Source organism: Lathamus discolor, chromosome 17 (genome assembly GCF_037157495.1).
Source record: "Lathamus discolor isolate bLatDis1 chromosome 17, bLatDis1.hap1, whole genome shotgun sequence".
In the NCBI taxonomy this organism is placed as follows: Eukaryota; Metazoa; Chordata; class Aves; order Psittaciformes; family Psittacidae; genus Lathamus; species Lathamus discolor.
Genome location: NC_088900.1, coordinates 1,539,614 through 1,556,447, shown reverse-complemented (window position 1 = coordinate 1,556,447; position 16,834 = coordinate 1,539,614). Strand labels below are relative to the sequence as shown.

Below are 16,834 nucleotides of genomic sequence, written 5' to 3'. Positions count from 1 at the left end.
CAGGGGGATGCTGCTGACAGGATGACGGGCTTTGGCATCTTCCCTTTGCCATCTTGGAAGGTGCCTGCAGGGTCCATAGGGGCTTGCAATGAAGTTTAAGGCTTGTGCCTGGCTTATTGTTGGCACTTCTTGCTGCTCCATTGGTATTTCTTGTCTCTGGCTCATGGTTGCTCTGTACTAACCCTCATCTTGATGGGGATAACTCTTCTGCAAGCCCCAGAAGTTGGTGTAGAGTTCAGTCTGTGCTGCAGTTTGCTTAGAGTGAGGCAAAAATCCTTCTCCCCCCTCTGCTTTTCCTGTGAAAGACTGCATTTAGTCCCTGGGTTTGGTGCTTTGCAGGAGCCAGCTGCAGTTCCTTGTAGCCTTTTGTTTTCAGATTACCTTTTTGGATTTGCCAACCACTGACATCCACCGAGGAACGATGGGCGAGCTCCTCTTTGTGAAGCTGTGCTTCCCTTGCTTTCTGGAGTCCTCGCAAAACATCAAGCGTTCTTTTCCTGCATCCTAAGTGCAGCCACTTACCCAGGTTCCTGGTATTCTGGGAGCAAATCTATTGACTTGTAGTTAGGCTGAGTGAGAGGCTCTTTCTGTTTGCTCTGTGCTGCCCTGGAGCCCTCTGAAAACTGGAGTCTTGGGTCTAAAAGGAGTTGCAGATGGCAAAAACATGCGATTGGTGGTGCATTGCCCAACATGAGCCAGTGTCAGCATCTTGATTTCCCTTTCCCTTTCCCCACCACTCTGCTTCTGCCCCCATAGGCCATGCAGACGGACACAAGACAGGCTGTTTTGTAAGCAGGTTGCTGTCTCATACCCTCAGCATCAGCCAAGGTTGATGTCCCCAGGGGAGCAAACCAACAAGCGGTTAGGAAAGTTGAGCAGGACAAGAGAAGTTCAGGCTGCTCTGTAATGTCAAGGTGAGCAAGGTGATGGCATTTACATTGGCGCTATCCGGGATTCAGGAGCTGGGATTAGTGTCAGCTCTCCTGTGGCAAGCTAAATTAGGAATGCAGAGGCTGTGTCTGTTTCTGACGCGGGGTTGTTAGGCGCTTCAGGTACTGTCATTCTTATTTAAGGATATATTTAAGGATTAACAGTAAGAAGTCCAGTATTAGCAGGAGAGAAATGAATGTTAGTGAGCTTAGGCTTGGAGGGCTTAGTTTTGATCATCATCATGTGAGCTGCTTTAGGAGAGATGAGCTCCAAGATGGAGAGGGAGGGGGAAAGGAAGGAAGATTGTTGTATTTATGCAGGAAAAGAAAACCTTTTGCAAGTTTCAATAGAGAGCAGAACTTAACACCAGTGCATAGGTAAAGCTTGTAACTCCCCGAAGCTGGGCTGAGGATCTGGCTCCCGGCATCCAGCCTAATTTTAGCCTCTTTTGATGCATTTCCTTTTGCTCATGCAGAATGGGGACGATCAAACAATGTCCACAGATTTCTTTGTTGTTTGAAAGCATGAGTTTTAATTGGCAACCTGTTCAGCCTTGATCACTCCCTGCAAGTAGGTTACATTTGCAGTGAGCTCTGTCTCAGGCACTTGGGCTGGCTCTGGGAAGTCACCTCCTCCGGTTGCTCCTTCCAAATGGGTGCAGGCACAAAGATCTTCTCGCTGCCAACTATTTCCTTAGGTGTAAACTCCACGTTTTGCTTTCCCTGGCTTTGATATCTGCTGCCCACAAGCACGGGGGGAAAAGCGGCAGCTCTACACATGCCAACGTTAGAAAGGCTCCTCTTAGAGAAGGCAAAGAGAGGTTCTTTTGTGCCGTGAATGAAGTTGGTTCTGAAGGCTGAGAGGCAGGAAGAGGGAGGTACTACCGTGCTTTCACCTCTGTTTCAAGGAGTAGCTTCAAACATGCATCTCGGGCTCCTGTCTTTGGAGTCTCCATGATTCTTGTCTGTTTGAAAACTGATTTTATCAATGATTACCTCTAAGTATTAGAACTGTTAGGTCCAGCTTCTCCTTTGGGGTGAGTTTGGGTTTGCTCTGCACTGAGCCCTTCGTAAGAAGCCTAACTGCCTGCTGAGGTGATGACCACGTGGCTCTGGTCCTGCACTCCTCATGTGCAGGCAAAGAGGATGGCTGGGATGAAGGCAGGGGATAGAGGTTGAAATGATACCCAGTTTTGGGTTAAGACCTGATCTTGGAGCTCCTGACCTGCAGGGCGGACGTGTCTATGAGTGTCCATTACTTATGCGCTTCCTGAAGCTGAAACCATTGCAATTATCCCACAGAATATTGCATGACCTACATTATTTACTTGAAAGCCTCCACCTAATAATTAGTTTGAATTTTGATTTATAAATAAACACATTCATATGCTAGTTTTAAAAGCAGAGGAAGAAAGCAAACCCCTTGATAGATGAAATCCCCACCTCTCCTTGCTGGTCTCTACTTCCCCTCTGTTCCTCCGGCTTCGGGGATGTGCAGGGAAGAAGGAGTGGATTTGCTGGGCTAGTTGAAAAAGAAGGGATTGGATGTAATGAGACCACTGGGCATTTCCCTGAAAACAGCAGGAGCCTCAGCACTTGGGAGATTTGGGCCATCTGGATAAATAGGGTCAAGCTCCACATTGGCATCAGTGAGGCGGAGCAGTGTGGTAGGGCAGCTTGGCCTCACCAAAGGAGCTTGGAGAGCAGCAGGTTGGTGTGTAAAAGCACCTAGGAGAAGGCACACCCCTCTCCTTCCTTGGCTTTCCCTGTAGGGTCTGTTTTGCCGATGCTTCTCCCTCTCCTTCCCATCCATCTGCCTCCCCGTCCGCTTGGCGCTGCCGCATCCGAGGCGTAGGAAGCAGTGTTGGCCTTGGGTCAATGCCTGGGACTTGGCATGTGTGCACAGGCAGGGGCTCGTTAGTCACTGAACAGGTTGGGTATTAATTAGCAGTCATGGGGAAGAGATGACTGTGGCTTGTGGAGATGTGAGCTCTCCCAGAGAGGAGAGATGCAGCTGGGCTGCATCCTGCTTTCAGGTCCAGGAGATGGATGCGTGTTCCTGGATCCTACCTGCGCATTGCAGCTTTCCCTGTAAGGTCTGCGGTGGTTGTGGCTGGAAACACCTCCTGATCCACCTTTCTCTGCACACATCCATTGGCTGGAGGTTGAAAATGCAGGAAGTGGATGCTGGAGAGGGGCTCTTCATCAGCTTTAAGGTCCCTTCCAACCTAAACCATTCTAGGATTCTAAAGCTGTCATGGCCATAATGCTTACACAAAATCCCAGCATCCTCATGCAGCTTTCCCTTGCATTTTGGCTTGGCCTCTGGTCTCCTTTTTTCATGGGGTGCTAGGTCTTGGTGGTTATTTTGGTTTTAAAAGAGTGAATGATAAAACTGCCAGAGCTGCATCTGCGGGAGATGCATCCTTTACCTGAGCCAGGTGGTCCTATCCTACCCAAATCCATCCCTCTTGCTCCTGCATCCATCAGTGGGTTGGATCATTGGAGTGTGCCTTCAGTGGCAGATTTCACCTGGGATTTAATCCAAAGCTGATGGGGGGAAATAAAGAAAGAAAAAGAAATAAGCTTGCCCTTGTGCTTAAACCAAAAGCCCCTTAACACACCTCTCTGTACAGTGGAGCACCATGTGGGTCATTGTCATTCTGCTCCCAGCTGGTGATGCCTTGCAGCAAGACAATCACTAGCCTGTTGTAACTCCCTTTATGGCAATTCTGCCCCAGCAAAATCCAATCAAACTTAATAGGGACAAGATCAATAAGGTCGTGTGCAAATCAGTGTCAAATCCTATAGAAAAAGGAGGCAGTGAAGCATCCCTGGTGGCATCCCATAGGCGAGTTTTGCCATGCTTTGGGAAGGGTTTCATTCTCTGGTGGCTTTGGTAGCGCTTGCCCATAAGGTGTTATCCCAAGTGATGCCACTTCAGGTGCTATTTTTACTCAGGAAAATGTCAAATCCTTTCTCAGAACTTAGTGACTTGTTGTCTTGGTAATTTCTTGCAGCAACAAGAGCTATAAAAATCCCCTATTTTCTTGGCACCAGTCTTCTCTTGTCATTTTGGGATGTAAATATGGTTTAGAATCGGGAAAATATAAATGGGAGCTGCCTTAATAGAACACAAACGGTGTCGTTTCTCCCCCAGAATGGCTCTTATAGGGCTTCTCAAGACACAGATGTATGTGGGGATGCGCACTTGTACTTACAATCCTGGTCCAGTGTCCTCTGAATAGGAGTCTTTGTATGCTGAGATCATATCTAGCCCCGTTCTTTCTTCATGCACTGTTTCCTAATCTGAAACCCAGCTCTGGGAGCTGGAAACACAGTACTGAGCGATGTTATATTCATGTTGAATTGAGAGGGGCAGTAGAAGGGGAAACTTAAGCTTTTTCTTTTATTTTTCCTTGGAATTTATGGCAAAGGTGACATTTTCAACCACAAATTACCTTTGAGCAGCCTTCCGATACCTAAAGGGGCCAAAAAGAAAGTTGGAGAGGGGCTTTGGACAGCCGCATGTACTGACTGGACAAGGGGGAATGGATTTCAGCTGACAAAAGGGAAATTTAGATTAGATATTCGGGATAAATTCTTCCCTGTGAGGGTGCTGAGGCGCTGGCACAGGGTGCCCAGAGAAGCTGTGGCTGCCCCATCCCTGGCAGTGCTCAAGGCCAGGTTGGACACAGGGTCTTGGAGCAAGCTGCTCCAGTGGAAGGTGTCCCTGCCCGTGGCAGGGGGTTGGAACTGGATGAGCTTTAAGGTCCCTTCCAACCCAAACCGTTTTATGGTTCTCTGATGCTAATATGTCCCCAAGGGCTTTGGTGGTGTTGGAGGAGGAAGAACAGAGCCTTGCTCTAGTTATGATCTATATTCACACCCATTCAAGACGCAAGAGGAGGTGCTTTGAGGAAGGTAGGGGCAGTTTTGGTGTGTTCAGGCTACTGTAAAGCACTTTAAGCACGATGAGAGGGAAAAGCAAGGCAGGAGCTACATGGCTCTTCTTGCGAAAGAGGGAGATTATGAGCAGTGTCTCTCCGATCACAAGAAGATCCCCAGAGTCCAAAAGGAGCAAGGCTTGGCCAGGAAAGCCAGAGCTGCCCTAATAAAACATTTACAGGGGTTTGGAGACCTGCTTGCTCTGACATGGCGCATACATATTAAATGATCAAAGTTTCCATGCCTTGGGAAGAGCCAGGCTGCTAATCAAATGCAACCCTTGGGCTTTGCTTTGCATGAAAGCAAACGGTGGCTGTTTTCCTATTTAAGATTTCCATGCTAAGTCAGGCAGGTCACAGTTTAGGCAGCAGCAGGATCTGGACTCTCCGAGGCTTTGGCAAGGAGGGGTTGGAACGGGTGGGATAGAGGTTGAGGATGAATTGGTCACCATCATGTCCACCTCTGATTCTGTCACAGGCTATTTAGATGCTGCTGTGCTCTTCCTCCTCTTCTTGCCCTTCCCCTCCCTAAATCACTGTATTCCACTGTCCTGGGAGGGCTCCACTGGCTTTTCAGATCCCAGTCCCAGTTGCAAAGCGCTGTTAGTGGATTAAAACCAAAGCAAAAGAGGGAGAGGAATAAACAGATAACCCAGTCCCATCCTCTTTGGCTTTATAAGCTGAACACACTGAAGCTGGAAGGTGCCAAGGAGGAGAAGGAAAACACAAAGCCCTCAGGGTGCTGTTTTTCAAAGCAGTGCAGCCCTTTCTTTGACTGCCTGCACTTGTTTTAACTGTGCAGGGATGCGAAGAGCTAAAAACCCCACCAGTGCTGCTCCTGTGGGGGCACAGTATGTGCTGAGCTAGCTCAGGACTTCATCAAACCCCTCATTCACATTCCATTGCCTGCTGCTTTCATAGAGCAAATACTTCACCTACCGATTCGCGCTGCTCCGGTGGTTAGAGACTGATGGGGTTGGTTTTCCACTTGGTTACAGCATCTTTTCTGCTTCTCGAGCATCTCCCATGCCTTTCATGTAATTCCTTAACTAGTTTCCATTTACTGACAGTCCTTTTGGTGTAAGGTACTTCAGTCTGTTTGATCAAGCACAAATTTCTCTTTCTGTCCCTCTGATGCAAAATTAAATCTGAGCACTTTTGGATGGCTTCCTCCCCACCTCCCTTTTCTCTCCATCCTTCTGTGCTCAGTGGGGAGCCAAACCTTTCCTAGGGAAATAAAATAAATAAAGATTAGAGTTCAAAGCGTGACATCTCCTCTGGAAAAAGGAGAGGGCGAGGAGAAGAAAAGGAAACCCCACCATATATTCTTACAGATGTGACATCAAAATGGGAAACTATAAAGGACCCGCTTTCAAAGGTTCATACAGGGGCTCTCTCCTGCTGCTGTGAAAGGGTGTCCCTGAGGCACCACAACCCTGTGTTGCAGCTGGAGCACGGCTGATTCTCCTCCTGCCAAACGCGTTCTGCAGCCAGATGTGGAGGATGCTGTGGTACCCACCTCGCCAAGGGTGAAACTGTAAGAGTTCAAGTGCTGGCATTGCCAGCATCCACTGTGTCCTTGTGTCACCTTGGCATCAGCATCCCTCTCTGCCAGTAGAGGCATCTCCTTCCTTGCTCGCTGCAGAGGAGCTTTTAGGAAGCGAGCGTGATGGGAGATGGAGCAGGAAGGGATGTTCCCCAGGGAAGGACAGCAAAGCCATGGGATGTCAGTTCCTTCTGTGTCTTGGTGATGGCCATGACCATCATTCAGGGTGTAGGGACAGACAGCAGCCATGAAGTTCCCCAGGGGTCTCATGTCCCACAGTGCATAAAGGGTCCAGTGTGATGATGGTAGAGCTTCAGGTGGACACCTCCTTAGCGTTTCAAGTGGCAAAGGCTGTTGGGCTCGAGCAGCAGGAGTTGTGTGGCATCAATTATACCAAAGGGAGTTCCCAGATGCATGGGAAAGCTCTTGGCTGGCTCAGTACAAAGGGAGCAGTGTCACGGTAAGGCAGTCGTGTACAAAGGGAGCTCATCTCCAGGTCTGTGTGTGCTCAAGGTCAGCAGAGCTTCTCTGCTGCAGACAAAGCACCCGTGGGCACAGACAGCAGCTCTGTGCCAGCCAAGTCTGGATTCTGCACCTCTGTTTTCCAGGAGAGCTCAAAACAGTCAGGAAAAAGAGGCCTAGGGCTAAATCCCACAGTTCCTTACATGCAAAGCCCCTCCTCAGCTCTATGCAGGTGACTTGCATGGGTGCAGTCACTTCCATCAGTGGTCACGGAGCATCCTGGCTGTGTGCTCTGGGACACGAGGGTCTGGGGCCCCCCTGGTGCACCCCAAGGCTGTGACAGCCGGGTGCTTTCAGCAGTGGCATAGACAATAGATAACAAGAAAAATCAATGATTTCTTTGGGGGAGGAGGAGCTGCAATTAATCTGTGCTTGTCTTTATTCCTTATTGTCTTTCTGGCTGCTCAACTGCTTGTGCGGAGGAAAAGGTGTCTGCTTAGTCATAGAGTGGTTTGGGTTGGAAAGGACTTTAAGCTCATATAGTTCCAGGCAGGGACACCTTCCACTAGAGCAGATTGCTTCAAACCCTGTCCATCCTGGCCTTGAACGCTGCCAGGGATGCAGTATCCACCATCTCTTTGGGCAATATTAATAGTGGGAGCCTTTGCTTGGTGAGGAGGCCCCAGGAAACCTTTTGCTTCTGAGACCCTCACATCTGACGTCCAACATGTCCATACACGATGTCCAAATACCTGTTGTCCAACATGTGGTCATCAGCACATTGTGGGTGGCAGAAGTAGCTTCCTCAGTTTGCAGCTGATGTGCCGAAGTCTTAGGGCTGGTTTTGTCGCCGCGAATCGGTCCCTTGCTCCTGCTCCATCTGCCTCTGCGTCACCTTGGATTAATTACAGTACAATGCAATATACATTTATATGGTGTCTGCACAAGTGTCTCAGGGCCTTTTGCAATCTGCAAAATCTAATTAAGGTGCAGCCTCCAACATGAATGCTCATCACCGGGATGTGTACAGCGAGACAGAGCGACATCCAGGAGCTGAATCCCCACTCTCCTGGCATTCTTAATTACTCAAACCTTGGTGTCCGAGACACCAATCGATACCATGGGCCTGGCTAAATAAGTGAGCGTGAGGGAGAAGAAGATAACCATCAGCTAAAACCTAGCAGACACTGTTCTTGGTCTGAGAGGAGGAGGAGGAGTTGTTTTGCAGAGAGATGCGTGGTAGCAACACCTTTTATTGATGGGTGATGCTGGAAGGTGATTTCTTGATGCAGAAAGATGTTGGGCTACTGCTTTTTGGGCTCGGGAAGCAGCACAGCATCATTCTGCAGGCTTTGCCACAATGCTTATTTGGCCTTTGGAGTTGGTCTTACAAGTGGTACGAGCTGTTGGGAATGCCGGGAAGGGAGAGAGGGAGAACCACAAGTGCAATGGAGGTGTAAATAACAAGGGGAAAAGGGAAAGGAAATGTGAAGTGGCCCTTTAAATATGAGCCTCCAGAGCCCGGAGCCCAACTAGTGTTCCCTCAAGTATTCAAATGAGATTGCAGCATCAGATTGGTATGCATTAGGCTGGTCTCAATGAAAATTAACATGTAATTGCTTCAAATGAAGTAAGTGAGGAGGTAATCTGTTCTTAAATTGGATTCGCAGGATTTTGTGGTACCATAATGCAGCTGTGAAATGAAATATATTTTAAGGATGATGTCCTCAAGGGGAGAGGGAAGGAAAAAGGGTGGGGGGGGGTGTCTGCGCTGGCAAGGGGCCTTTGCCTCCGTCCCACTCTTGTTTTCAGTCTCATTTGTGCTGGTTTATAAATGGGGAGTGTGGGTATTGGTGTGAGTGGCATGGCTGCCATTTGTCTATGAGTTTTTGGCTCTGTCTTGTTTCCTTCCTTGACATCCCTCCTGTCCCTCCACTTCCCCTGCTCTGGTTCTCCACTTCCTTTGCTGCACCATTTGGTAGCTTCTCTCAGGGACAAGTCCCCATCCCATTGTGATGGGAGGTCATGAGACAAGGTGCTTAAACGCTGTTCATGTGGCAAGCAACCTTATGGGTGTGTGATGGGGAAAGATCTGCATGGGTGATGGGTTTCAAGTATAAGAAGCTGTGTAGGTTCCTGCTAGGAAGCTGGCCACTATGAGGTAGCTGTCAGAACAAAAGGCACAGGTTACCTTCTTGTCTTGATCATTTGGAACCTTGGATTGGGAAGCCTCTTCTTTTGCCAAAGGGGAAGATCCTCTCCCCATCATTCTGGGACCTGGAGTGGTGGTGCATAGGGATTCATTCCCAAAGGCTTAGGGTGTCCTGTTCCTCCCATGGGGTCTTATGGTACCTGGACCACCTCTCTATTTCTATCTTAAGAGATTGTTCATTGTCCTCTTTCTGTCCATCTTCTTGTAGAAACAACAGAACAATAGAAGCTTGGGTGCTGTGGTGAGATTGCAGTTAGGAGTATGAGGGAGGACTGGTGTACGATGCTGACATGGTAACCTGTGATTACGCTACAAATATACATGTATTAGATGATAATATACGTATATGTGTGTGTGTGTATATACGTACATATGTGTAGCAGCATGTATGTGCTCCAGGGTGATCAGCTGCCACCAGTACCAGTGCAAGCTCCCCTCATCTCCCCATTGCAACCCTCTGGTACTGTATTATGTGCTACTGGAGAGCTCCGCCAGTGCTTTGAAAACCTGGTACCTCATTTTGTGCTCTTCTCTGGTTTGATTTCCCCACATTATCTCCATTCAGCCCTCTGTTTGCAGCACTTCTCACTCCCTCTTCTGCCTGCCTCTCCTGCCCTGGTGCCTCCTGGAGCATCCTTTAGCAGCCAGCTCCAGCTCCCTCCTCATTCCCTCTCCACAGGTCTTACAGAGAGCTCTCACCCCTCACCGTTCCTGTTTTGTGCCTCAACTTCTAAGGAAAAGGCACTTCAGTGATAATTTCCCACTTGTGAGAAGTTAAGTGCATCGCTTCCTTTGGAATACATTTGCAGTGCCGTTAAGCTCAGCAGTCCCTTGCCTGGTACTTAGTTAAATGTGCTCCTTTGCAGGCCGGTGGGGTAGATGGCATCGCTTTATTCCTGGGCTATTAGTGTCAACTGAGCAAAGCAGAACCAGGAATTATTCAGGGGCACAGCCTGTAATTGGGAGAGTTCAGGGGGAAGCGCAGCCTGGAGGAGGAGATGCTGGCGGGGATGAGCAGGATGCGGGCTTGGGGGTGTCTCAAGTAGCTCCATCCAGGGATTTTAGGTGGGAAAGGAGCATTTTTCCCAAGGAAAGTGTATAGCGAGGAGGGAGATCTCCAGGTTTTTGGAGGCAGAGAGAGGAGGCTTCCTCTCCACACCTCCTCCGATGAGGAGACCTGATTTTGCAGGGTTTAAGCTGCTCTGTAACACTTGGGGGGAGAGGATGAGATCATGATGGAGTTATTTTCTTCTCATGGCATTTCCCACACCTCCTTGTGAAGCCTCTAAGCCAGCGTGCAGGCACCTGCCAAAGCCTGGTCCTGGTTTAGGGTGGTGTCTTCCATGCGGAAGAGGACCCTTCCATAGACAACACTGGAACACAACTGGGAAAGGGATGACTTTCCCCTGGGGTTCTTTGCCTGCTGGCATCCAGGAGCCCCCTGAACAACCACTTGGGCTTTGGGAACGTGACCAAGGAGAAAACAAGGAGGAACAACACGTTCCTTGAGCTCCGAGCAGGATCCCAGCACTGCAGGAGCTCCCTGACTGGTGGATGTCATTAGTAAACCAAGCGTGTCCCTGCACAGCTGCCTACAGGCATTTTGGTGCTGGCATCACCCCCATTCCCAGTGCCATTAGCACTTTTGGAGGGCACCCAAGCAGATGGGCCAGGAGCACGCTCCAGGGTCAGCTCCAGGTTTGGGACACGCTTCCTCTATGTGTGGTCTCAGAGTTGCTGCCCTCATTGATGCTTTGGCTCACGTGCCGAGATGGAAGATGCTGTAGATGTGCAGAGCCCTGTTGTTAGCAGAGACAATAGGAGGATAAATAGAAAGGCTGGATGAGGCGAGCATGGGACTTGGAAAGGTGCTTGTGCACTGCTGCATTGCAGAGAGATAAAGACTTTTCCAGACAAGCCATCCCTGCCTGCTGCAGCACGACCTGCCTGCTTTGCACCAATCCTAGCAATTACCTCTGCCAGGACTGGTGGGGTGCTGGGTGCACCCAGAGGTGCTCATGGGACCCGTGGCTGTACCATACCCTTACGCTCAGGCTCTAAAGTGGGAGCTTTGGCTCTTTTTTACAGCTCTTCCTCCCTCCCCAGCCTGGTTTCCTCCTGTTTCCTTGGTGTTTGCCAATAGCTCGTCTAAGGCAGCACACTGGGAGTTGTTTGCAGCTCTGCGGATCCCAGGCACTGAACCAAGGCAGATCTTTTGGAGCCCAGTGTATTATTATTAATGTCATTAGTAGGAATCATTTGCATGTATAAACTTCCAATCCGGGAGATCAGGTACTTTACAAACACACATTAACTCACCCTCCTTGCCAAGGAGGTGCCAAATACCTTTAAAGTCTGGCAGAGGGCAGAAGCGAAGGGCATGAGCTGGTGGGAAAGGCAGGACTTCCCAGGCCAGAGCACAAACTCCCTCTGCAACAGCAGCAATGGAACTCTTGTCTGGGTAGGGAAGCACAAAGGGGTTTCATTTTCCACTTCCGAGCACTGCTTTTGACGAGCTCAGTGTGATTGTGAAGGGCTTTGGGGTGGCAGCGGGTCTGAGGGCACCTCCTCACCCCAAGCCTTTGGCGACGCTCTGGTTGCTGTGGAGGGAACTGGAGGCAGGTGCCAGCCCCAGCAGGGTCCCGCATTTCCTATCAGACCCCACTGCTGAGTTAATCTGTTGGTCAAATCCTGCCTGGCAGACAGCATCCTCCCTGTGCTCGGAAGCAGTTTTCGGTCCTGTGAGTGATGGAGAAGTCCTCAGGCTGCATCTTTGGTGGTGTCACATCAGTGTGAGCTGCAGGGATGCCCTTCAGCTGATCTTAGAGTTGAAGGTGAGGATGGCTGGGGTGGTCCTGGTCCTGATCACAGAATAGGGTTGGAAGGGACCTTTGGAGATCATCTAGTCCAACCCCATTGGCATGCCAAAAGCCCTACTGCTGTGTCAAACACACAGACCCCAAAAGGGATGAGCCTTAAGCCCCCGTTAGAGCCACCTGGGTGCCATGGGTTAGTGGTGGCCTTGGTAGTGATGGGGAATGGTTGGACTTGCTGATCTGAAAGGTCTTTTCCAACCTGGTTGATTCTATGATTCTATGTCCTGCTTGCAGGAGGGGTCAGCAGGGTTATTGCTGGAGGTGCACATGCTGTTTGCCATGCATGTGGATGAGCATGTGTGTCCTCAGTATGTGCATTGCATGTTGGGGGGGTGTGTGACAGACGGTGCTGCAAGCACACACGGTCTGTAGGAGCAGATGCTGTAAATCCTAGACTGGTAGAAATTGCTCGTGCATGACTTAACCCAATAGAGCAAAAAGCATTGAGAGAGAAACCAGATTGAGTTGTGGTAATGAGAGGTTTGGCTTAATATTTACCAGTAACAAAGCTTCTCTATGATAGCCACACCTTGGGCTGTCCATGCATCCATACAGGGTCATGGGCAGCACGTGTCCCAGGGAGCATGGGACAATCTGACCCTAACTTCCCCTTTGCTTAGGAATCGATGGCCAAATATCTATTGCCACCAGTGCACAAACATCATAGGAAAGAATAGGAGAGCAGCGGGACTGTGCCTGAATGGGATTGAGTTGTTCACAGCCCAGCCTTTAATTAATCCTAATAAATAACAATAAAATGTGATAATCACAGAAATAAATCTACGCTGTGAAGCTCCTGCCTCTGGCAGCGGTCTAGTTTAGCTGATCATTTATAGCGTAGCTGATGGTACAGAGCCTGGAAGGTGATGTCTGGGACATGAGATGCTGAGGCCAGAGCAGCTTGTCTCCTTGCCCAACCACAGGCAAAGAGATCTGGGGAGATTTTTCACCCCAAATGAGTTATTTCAAGCTGATTTCCAGCTTGGTCTAATCTATAGCAGGGCCAAAAAGCTGCTGGTGAAGAAGGGATTGCTTCAAAATCCAGTGTTTGGGAACAAAACAAGAAGACATCTAAGGATGCTTGATAATGGGTAAATGCCATGGTGCAATGTGTGTGAAATTCCATCAGTTTGGATTTGGGAAGCCGGTTTCTCTGGGGTGGGAACAAAGAATGAGGTGGTGGTGGAAGGAGAAGCGAGCTTGGTCACAGCCCCTGGATGGGTCACCAAGTTGAATGGGGTGAGCCAGGCTTAGCCCCATCTCTGCCTCCCCAGGATCGAGCTTGTACCCTGCTAAGTGCAAAGCAAGCAGCGATCAGGTTGGTGATTTCACTGAGCTCTTTTCAGTTCTAATTAACATGATTCATGGCTTGTGTGTCCTGCTGGGTTGAGACAATCTGTGCTCTCCAGCCCAGCCCTCTGGAACACCAGCGATCTGCATTGAGAGGCAACCAAAAAGTGCTGCGTGCCAATTAGTACACTTGAGTAATTAAAAACCTCCTTCCTCCCACTGCTGGGCCACGTCCTCTCCCGTCATTTTCTGTGTGCAAACTCAGGAAAGCAATGAGAGGGATTTAGGGTTTCATTGTCATCGCTGTGTGCCATGTGCGTCCATGCCAAAAACACAGGGAGGTCCCTGTGGGAAGCCATCAGGGCGCCCAGTTTTGGCACCTTTTTGCTTGTTCATTCCTGCTACTCAATAGTGGTGTCTGCAGTTTGGTGGTGGGCTCTTTGGGAGCAGATCTGCATCTGCAAAGCATCCTGCTCCTCCTTATTTTATCTCCACAGGGCATTTATAGCCCTGTTCATCTTTGTGCTTGCATTACTTAAGTTGGGCAGAAACCTGATGGTGGTGTTTTCCCTGTTCCAGTTTCTCTCTTTGACTGGTGTCCCTGCAGCCAGGCTGGATGTCAGCTGAACCCACTGGCTCCTTGTATGGGATGAGGAGGGTACAGGCATGAGGACTTTGGCTGTGGGGAAGAGCAGCCAGTTCCTAAAGGACCGGCTTGCTTACAGAGGGCAGGTAGCAAACCCAAGCAGCTTTGGCTGCTGGAGATGTTGGGACAGGTAGGGAAGATGTAAGCTCACAAGTCTCACCTTTACTTGACGCATGCAACTGTCTTAAAGTGCCCAAGCTCAGTCATTTGTGGTCATTTGAGTGGCATCAGGGAGCAGATGGTCTGATGTAGTGTTAGGAGCTACATCTCTCTGCAAGCCATTACTACCTGATGCAGGAGTCGCGTGTTAGAAGCATCTCCAGAAGGAGAAACCCTGAGGCTTGGGGTTTGGTTTAGCAGGAGAGAAATAGCAGAGAGAGGGAGAGCAGCAGCATCTCCTCCGTGTGCTGACAGGCAGCAGTTTTTCATCCTCCTGGAGAAGGCCTTGCCTTCTGAGCAGGAACATAACAAGGATTAAGGATCTTGAGGGAGAAAATTACCTCATCTGTGCTTAATTGTTTTTACATCATCTTTTTGGAGGCAAGAGCTGCTTTCTGGCACCCCAAGGACCTCTTGCTCCACTCCCTCCTTGGCACGTTGTGGGGAGAGAGCCTCCAGCGAGGTGGAGGAAGCATCTCAGGGCTTTGCTCCTTGCCAGGAGCAGGGTGGGAAGGGGGGGAGGCTGCAGGCTCAGTACTGGCTTTGCTCTCCACCTGTGCTTGGAGCCTGGCTTCCCATCCAAAGCCAAAGGTTTTCCGCTCGGCTGCCTGTGTACGGGAGAGGAGAGCTTCCCATCCCGGCTTCTGGAGAGGGGAGCTGCTGGAGGAGGGAATGGGGAGCAGATGGAAGGGCTGGAAGAGCATCAGGTCGCTGCGGCAAGCTTCGGCCGCGGGGATCCCATCCGGCACGTAGGCGAGGAGGAGGAGGGTTTAGCGCAGTGGTTGGAAGGAGCCTGGGCAGAAGCACAACCCACCACCCTCTAAACAGCACAGCAAACCCAGAGGTCAAAGTGTACCTTCCCCAGGAGCTCTTTCTGTGCTTTATTATATATATTTTAGCTCAGGAGCTTGAAAGGAGGGAAGAAAATACAATAACAACGTCAAGCTTGCCCATCCCAGGGACAGAGAAGCGTGTCTGGGTGATAAGAAGAGATTGTGACCGGGTGCTGTGAAGGGCAAAAGCACTTATTTCACTGTTGCCTCATGCGTTACCTCAGCCCCGTTGCTTTTCAAAAGCACTTTAAATGCTCATATGATAGAGGGAATGCTTGGACTGCACACTGTCTGGCTCCATTATTATCCAGGGATCTCCAAACTGATGCATTTCACAGCAAATGCTGCTCGCTGTCACCACAGGAGCCTATTTCATGGCTTTGCAATGAGCCCAGCAGCAAATATCCACTGCATTCAGTTGAGCCCCGTAGGTTTGAGTTCCCAGCAGAGTTGAGGTTCAGAGTACAAGATGCAATAACCATCCTTTGGGATGAAACCTCAAGTTTTGGTCAACTTGAGCAAGTGAACTCTCAAGATTTGCTCCAGAGCTGAAAACCAGAGCCAAGTTCTTGGTGTTCAGCCCAGGCTGAATCTATTGCCTCTTTTTATGTAGATAATAAAAATCTGCTCACATGTAATTTATTATTATCGTAATATCATTATGGAACAGCAGTAAAATCGTTTAATATCTCAGATGTTTTTCACACCGGAGAGGGAGGAGGATGGTGCAGTAACTTGGGTACTTGCCTAGCAGATCAGCAGGCGAGTCCTGGGCTGCAGACCACCCTTCTCACCTTGGGGACATCACCGCATGGGGACCCATCATCCCTAACCTCCAAATGGAACAGGCTTCCTAAGGAAGTGGTGGAATCACCATTCCTGGAAGTGTTCCCAAACTGTGTAGATGAGGCCCTTAGTGCCATGGGTTAGTGGAGGCCTTGGCAGTGCTGGAGGATGGTTGGACTTGATCTTGAAGGTCTTTTCTAACCAAGTTGATTCTTTGATTGTCTGTTGTGTGTGGAGGCTGAGTGGGTTGTTTAAGCTTCTCCTGTCACTCTGGGGCCAAAGAGGCTCCATAAAGAAGCTGGGTGGGATGAGACACCTTGACCTACCACGGCCTGGCAGGAAGAGCCCATTAAACCTCTTGCATTCATTGAGGTTACCCTGTGTGAGACCTCGCAGAAGCTGCTGTGCTGTTTTTTGGTGCTTCTGAAGTTAATTTGCATCCAAGCTACTGCACAAGTAATGAAGTAGATTGGGGAGAATATAAACAGTGGATCTTAGGCTGAGTGGTTTTATGCAGGGACATTACCCTCCGTCGTTGCATCCAGCAAAGCGCGGCTAAATCCTAATGGCTCCATAATCCCAAACCTGCTCCATGAGAAGCAGAGGTTTGACTGGCTTGCGGGGGGCTGCAGCTTTCTGCTGGGCCAGCAGACAGGCTGCAGGGCTTGTGCTGCTCACTCATCTGAAGATGATTTGTGGACATAGAGGATTCAAACCTTGCTTGGGGACATGAGGATGGAGGGTTACAAGCTAGTGGAGACCTTCAGGAGGAACAAGAGTGGCCCCTGCTAAGGCGGGCATTAATAATTTCCTTCAGGAACAAAGAATCATCTTGGTTTGCACCGTAGTGTAGACTCAGTTGTTTAATAAAGCTGGATAGAGATTTCCACCTCCAAAGCATCACTTGATAAGGGAAATGTTTAGCTGGGTAAGGTGCAGTAAGTGAGGGAGATGCAATGATGCAGATGATGGGTAGGGAAGGAAGAGCTGACAGAAGAAGTGGTAGGAAGCAAAAGCTTCCTGTTCAGAGATGTGATAGAGCTGACTTCCTCCTCAGATAAATTTTCCTTGCTCCTTTGTGAAGCAGCCTGAGCTGCTTTCCTGGCTCCACTTCACATTTCTTTGCCTGACACAGGGATATGAGGGTC

General features: G+C 49.5%; 1 protein-coding gene across 3 annotated transcripts in view; it reads left to right on the top strand.

Moving 5' to 3' along the window:
- The window catches only part of LOC136022978 (protein CEPU-1), a 327,726-nt gene that overhangs the window by 259,454 nt on the left and 51,438 nt on the right, over positions 1-16,834 (top strand). The window lies entirely within an intron of this gene.